The sequence below is a fragment of the Phyllobates terribilis genome, unplaced genomic scaffold (assembly GCF_046119375.1).
Source record: "Phyllobates terribilis strain yellow unplaced genomic scaffold, ASM4611937v1 Scaffold_796__1_contigs__length_659822, whole genome shotgun sequence".
NCBI lineage: Eukaryota > Metazoa > Chordata > Amphibia > Anura > Dendrobatidae > Phyllobates > Phyllobates terribilis.
The window spans coordinates 606849-613639 of NW_027363556.1; positions in this window are offsets into that span (position 1 = coordinate 606849).

A 6791-nucleotide genomic window follows, 5' to 3' on the forward strand; every position below is an offset into this window, starting at 1 on the left:
AAGAGGTCTTCGAAGATTGGTGGAAACAGTGGAAAAAAAACATCACGTCAAACATCCAAAGACCTGAAGGCCAACCTGGAATAGTCTGGGGTCATGGTTTCAACAAGTACCATACACCGCACACTAAACCAAGCAGAGTTTTATGTCCGAAGGCCAAGGAAGAAACCATTGTTGAATAAAAGACATAAAAAGGAACGACTGATCTTTGCCAAAGAGTACCTTGACAAGCCTCAATCCTTCTGGGAAAATGTTCTGTGGACAGATGAAACAAAAACAGAGCTTTTTGGCAATGCAAAGCAACAGTTTGTTTACAGACGGCGCAATGAAGGTTATATAAGGAAAGAAAACCTTACCAACACTTAAGCATGGTGGAGTATCCACAACGCTGTGGGGTTGCATTGCAGCATCTGGTACTGGAGGCCTTGACCATATCACAGGAATCATGAAATCAGAGAATTATCAAGAGGTTTTAGAGCGACATGTCCTACCCAGTGAAAGAAAATGTAGTTTGAGTCAAAGATCATGGGTCCTCCACCAAGACAATGACCCAAAGCACACATCCAAAAGTACACAGGAATGGTTGAGAAAGAAAAAACATGGACTGTTTTATAATGGCCAGCAACGAGTCCAGACCTCAATCCCACTGAAAATCTTTGGGGTGAGCTGAAATCTGCCGTTGGGAAAAAGAACCTGCAAACATTCAAGAGCTCGAACAAACTGCAAAGGAAAAGTGGGAGAAAATCCCAGCTGAGAAGTGCAAGAAGCTTATAGATGGCTACAAGAAACGTGTGGAGGCTGTCAGCAATGCCAAAGGGTGGGCAACCAAGTATTAATTACTTGAAGAACAGAGAGGAATGGGGTAAAGGAATAGTCAGCTCACCCAACGTTGATTAGCAGTCTTCATCCAGTCTCGGACGTGGAGACAAACAGCAGAAAATAGAATAGAATATCTATGGATCTCTTTTGGTGACTTGCTACTACAGTTTCTAATGTGATCAATAAACTTTGCTTTTTATATTTCTGGCTACCGCTGGAGGATGTTCTTGTTTTTCTGCCAAGTATTAATTAGGGGTTTAGGGGGGCCTTTATTGCTGCACATGCTGTTTATTCGGTTTCTTCTTTGAAATTGCCACAAGGAGGTTAAACAATGTTCTATTATTGTATTACTTTGGACCACCAATTAAAAAAGTCCTAAGGATATACTGTAACTTTCATTATTTCTGAAGATATTGTACAGGCCATGAAATAAATGAAGGGATGCCAATAATGGTGATCAGCAGTGCACAGAAGCCCAGTCACTGAGCAGCGGGAGAAGCAGGTCCTCCGAGCCGTCACCACATGGATTATAGGAGGACTCCCAACACAGATTTATGTCATAGTCACAGGATAATGAATAAGGGACACATGCCGATTCCCCATGGGGGGTCGTCTGAGGAGTTTTTTTCCTTCTGAGAACTAGAAATAAGTAAACCTCCGGCTATTTAACCTCTTTATTGTTGAAAATAATAGCACCCGAGGAGTCTATGTGAGGGGGTCCCAGTATGAGCCCATCGGGGTCTTCACTTTATAGTTATTTTCAGATGGGATGACCGAAAAACATCTGTTCTAATAAAATATACTTTTTCCTATAAAGTATTTAATCCCTTCCCAATATCCAGCATCTACCTGTAACTGCAGCGATCGGGGCTTAAACTCTGACCTTTGCGATTAACCCCATGAATACATAGTTATATAGGTTTAAATAAGACTCAGGTCCATCAAGTCCAACCGGTCTCCACAAGTTCTACATTCTTTTTCAATTATTTTAACCTACAATGACATTCACTGTGAGAAAATCATCCGGCCCTTCTATAAATGCCATTTCTCTTGATTTAACAAATCTAATCGTCTGGAATAACTGAGAAAAAAAGCCGTATTGTCACAGGTAATACATTGGGATCACAGGCTTTTATCTCTGTATTACAGTCGTGAGGCAGTGAGGGGAATTATATGCAGGGGACGGTATGTATCCCCCAGGATGCTCATAGAGGCACATTGAACCCGCTGGAGTGCACTGGAGTCACAGAAACACCTGTGGCTGCAGAGCAAAATAAAAGGAAAGTTTGGACTTGGTCAAACTATTTGACCAAGTTGGATTTAAGAAAACCCAGCGTGGGCTTTTATTTTGGGAGTGATCTGCAGGTGGCAGTGGGGCGGTCCACTCCCTCCTGCCGAGTCTTACAAGTGGCTCATGGCCACAGAATCCATTAAAAAACCTTCAGCAAAGGTTTGGGTGAGTCAGTGGTTTGTTTGCTAAGCTGCAGAGCAGGACGCTCTGTACAATGCAGCCTGGGTGAAGGCGCAACAAAGGCTGGTGAAGGGAACGTAACTGGCGCACCCGAGTGAAACGGCAGCAGGTTTACACGTTCAAAAGTGACCAAAACATCAGTCAGAAAGCATTGGTACTGAGATGTGGTCTGTGGTCCCCACCTGCAGAACCACTCCTTTATTGAGGGTGTCTTGATAATTGCCAATAATTTCCATCTATTGTCTATTCCATTTGCATAACAGCATGTGGAATTGATTGTCAATCAGTGTTGCTTCCTAAGTGGACAGTTTGATTTCACAGAAGTTTGATTTACTTGGAGTTATATTCTGTTGTTTAAGTGTTCCCTTTATTTTTTTGAGCAGTGTATATACCAGTGATTAGCTGCAGAGCATTGCAAGTAACATGGAGATACAATGCAGATTTCAGAAGAGATAACACGTAGCAGAGGAGTGAGATATTAATATCACGGGGGAGGAAATGTGTAAGAGGGAGACCAGGACGGTCATGCGCCTCTTCCCTCTTTCTGCACATATTGCTGTACCCTGTGTTTATATATGAGTATGTATGTGACCTAATGTCTGATGTGTTAGTTATAGGGTGAGTATATATAGGTAGAGTATTAGATTAGGTGCTGCATGTTAGCAGACATTTCAATTCATATATATTCAGCTCTGGCTCAGGATAGCACGCGTGCTGGGTCACGCGTGCAACAGACTAAGTGCAATAACTTAAAGTGCTTTTAATAAGCAGTTATACAATGGCAGTTGGACAGGGCAGGAGACAGGTAAGGTGCATAAGATATTCATACAAACATGCTGCTTCTTGGTCAGTTGTATTGCATTAGTCATTGCAATCAGCCTCTTACTTGTTTTAACTTCTGCTTTCTCACATCTCGCCCGCCCTTTAACACATTCTATGCACTCTCTCCATATCCACCCCTCCCTTCTCCCCTCTCTCATGTATAACATCCACTACCTCCATACAGCACTCAAAACGTTCATACAAATCATTGCACCACCTGCTCTTTCTCTTTTTTCTCCTTCTCCTAGTCGCTGGTGACATCTCCCCCAACCCTAGGCCTCCCGGCACTAGCATATACTCTCCTCCAGCTGCATATAGAAACCCAGCTAATCTTAGTAACATTCAGTGCCTGCCCTCTCCAATTGCTTTCATTGTGCTCTCTGGAACGCACGGTCTGTGTGTAACAAACTAACTTACATTCATGATTTTTTCCTCAGCAATTCCCTTCACCTTCTGGCTATTACATAAATCTGGACCCAGCATTCAGACACCACCGCAGCTGCTGCACTCTCATTTGGTGGGCTGAAATTTTCACATACGGCCAGACCTGAGAATAGACAGGGTGGAGGTGTTGGTTTGCTCCTTTCACCACAATGTGCTTTCCAGGTCACCCCCCACCCCGGTTCCCTCACTTATGTTTCCTTCCTTTGAAGTCCACACTGTCAGACTCTTCAAACCCTTCTCCCTGTGAGTGGCGGTTGTGTATCGCCCTCCAGGCTCCTCCCGCCAGTTCTTGGATCACTTTGCCACCTGGCTTCCTCACTTTCTATCCTGTGACATCCCCACCCTCATCATGGGAGACTTTAACATCCCCATCAATGATCTCCTCTCCCAATCTGCCTCTCATAGGTTACTAACTCTCCTACACATGAAGACGGGAATACTCTGGACCTGGTTTTCTCCCGTCTATCCTCGCTGCATGACTTTACTAACTCCCCTCTCCCGCTCTCGGACCACAACCTTCTTTCCTTCTCTGTCAAGAACTGTCTCCTCACCCGGGACACCCCTACTTACCTCACTTATAGGAATACAGGTACCATTAATACCCAGCAGCTTATGGACAATCTCCACACATCTTCAGCCCCCATCTCCTCCCTCTTCTGTCCAGACTTGGCATTGTCACACTACAATAATACAGTGAAGAGCGCCCTAGATGAAGCAGCACCTTCTACACGCAGAAAGACCCGACACAGACAACGGCAGCCATGGCACACAATGCAAACACGTTTTCTTCAGCGTTGCTCTAGGTGTGTTGAGCGTCAGTGGAGAAAATCTATTTTAGCAGAGGACTTCATCCACTATAAATTCATTCTCAAAACCTATAACTCTGCCCTTCATCTGGCCAAACAATCCTATTTCACCACCCTCATCACTTCACTGTCCAACAATCCAAAACGACTTTTTGAAACCTTAAACTCCCTCCTGAAACCTAATGCACAGGCCCCCACCACCAACCTCAGCGGTGAGGATCTGGCCACTTATTTCCTAGAAAAAAATCAACCACATCAATCAGGACATCTCAGCTTAATCTCCTCAGTGCCTGGATCCCCTTCCCTGCCGCACTTCAAGCTCACTAGCCATCTTTGAGCCTGTTACAAAAGAAGTTACCCAGCTCCTCACTTCTTCTCGACCTACAACCTGCAACTGTGACCCCATTCCTTCACACCTCCTGCACTCTCTCTCACCGGTGGTCACCACTCACCTGACAAATATTTAACCTCTCTATTTCTTCAGGTATCTTTCCCTCCTCATTTAAACATGCCATCATAACCCCTTTACTTAAAAAGCCATCACTGGACCAGAACTGCACTGCTAACTACAGACCTGTCTCTAATCTTCCTTTCATCTCTAAACTCCTGGAACGCCTGGTCCACTCCCGTCTAATCCGATACCTCTCAGATAACTCTCTTCTTGACCCTCTACAATCTGGTTTCAGCTCCTTACACTCCACTGAAACTGCCCTCACTAAAGTCTCTAATGATCTATGAACAGCTAATTCCAAAGGTCACTGCTCCCTGCTGATTCTCCTGGATCTCTCTGCTGCATTTGACACTGTGGGTCACCAGCTCCTCCTCACTATGCTCTGCTCTATAGGCCTCAAGGAAACCGTTCTCTCCTGGATCTCCTACCTCTCTGACCGCTCCTTCACTGTATCTTTTGCCGGCTCTTCTTCCTCTCCTCGTTCCCTTACTATCGCGTCCCGCAAGGCTCAGTCCTTGGTCCCCTCCTCTTCTCTCTATACACTGCCCCTATTGGACAAACAATCAGCAGATTTGGGTTTCAGTATCATCTCTATGCTGAAGACACCCAATTATACAGTTCTTCCCCTTACATCACCCCTACCCTAATACAAAATACCAAGGATTGACTGTCCGCTGTCTCTAACATCATGTCCTCCCTCTATCTTAAACTGAATCTCTCTAAAACTGAACTTCTTGTGTTTCTCCCCTCTACTAACCCAACTCTACCTAACATTGAAATTACCTTGGAGGGTTCAACCATAACCCCCAAGCAGCACGGCCGCTGCCTTGGGGTCATATTCGACACTATCCTTTCCTTTACTCCCTATATCCGATCACTCGCTCACTCTTGTCACCTGCATCTTAAAAACATCTCCAGAATCCGACATTTTCTCACCTTTGAAACTGCTAAAACTCTTACTGTCGCTCTTATTCACTCTCGTCTGGACTACTGCAACTCTCTTCTGATTGGTCTCCCTCTTACCAAACTTTCTCCTCTCCAATCGGTCCTGAATGCGGCAGCCAGGGTCGTATTTCTGTCCAGCCGCTTCACCGATGCCTCCATCTTGTGCCAGTCATTACACTGGTTGCCCATTCACTACAGGGTCCAATATAAACTCATCGCTCTCACCCACAAAGCTCTCCACAGTTCTGCACCGCCTTATATCTCCTCTTTCATCTCTGTCTATCGCCATACATGTGCCCTCCGTTCTACAAATGACCTAAGACTAACATCCCTCATAATCCGAACCTCGCACCTCCGTCTCCAAGACTTCTCTCGTGCTGCGCCAGTTCTCTGGAATGCTCTACCCCAGAAGATCCGACTGATGCCTAGCCCCCATGTCTTCAAATGCGCTTTAAAAACCCATCTCTTTAACCCCTTAACAACATTTGCCGTACTAATACGCGTCTGTGCCCTGGGACTTAAGAGCCAGACCCGTATTAGTACGTCATGGCGATCGCGCGCGCACACAGGCTGTGCGGGCGCGATCGCCGCCGGGTGTCAGCTGATTGTCACAGCTGACACCCGGTACTATGTGCAGGGAGCGGTCCTGCACCGCTCCCAGCACATTAACCCCCGCGATGCTGCGATCGAAGTCGAAGTCGATCGCGGCATTGCGGGGGCAAGGGGAGGTGATCGCCGATTCTCACCTCCTCTTCCGGCTTCCAGCGCAGTCTGCAAAGGCTTCCCGGGTGTTGCCATGACGACCCGATGTCGTCATGACAACATCCGGGTCACCAGACAGCAGGAAGATTGCTTGGACATGCGCAGTGCATCTTCAAGCAATCTTCACACTGTGCATTTCTGACAGCTTGCATGGCATAGGGATGGTGCTGCATTCCTGTGCCATGCAGGCGATCAGAGAAAAAAAAGTGAAAGTCCCAGAGTGGGACAAAGTAATAAAGTGTATAAACTGTGTGAAAGTGGAAAAAAAAAATAA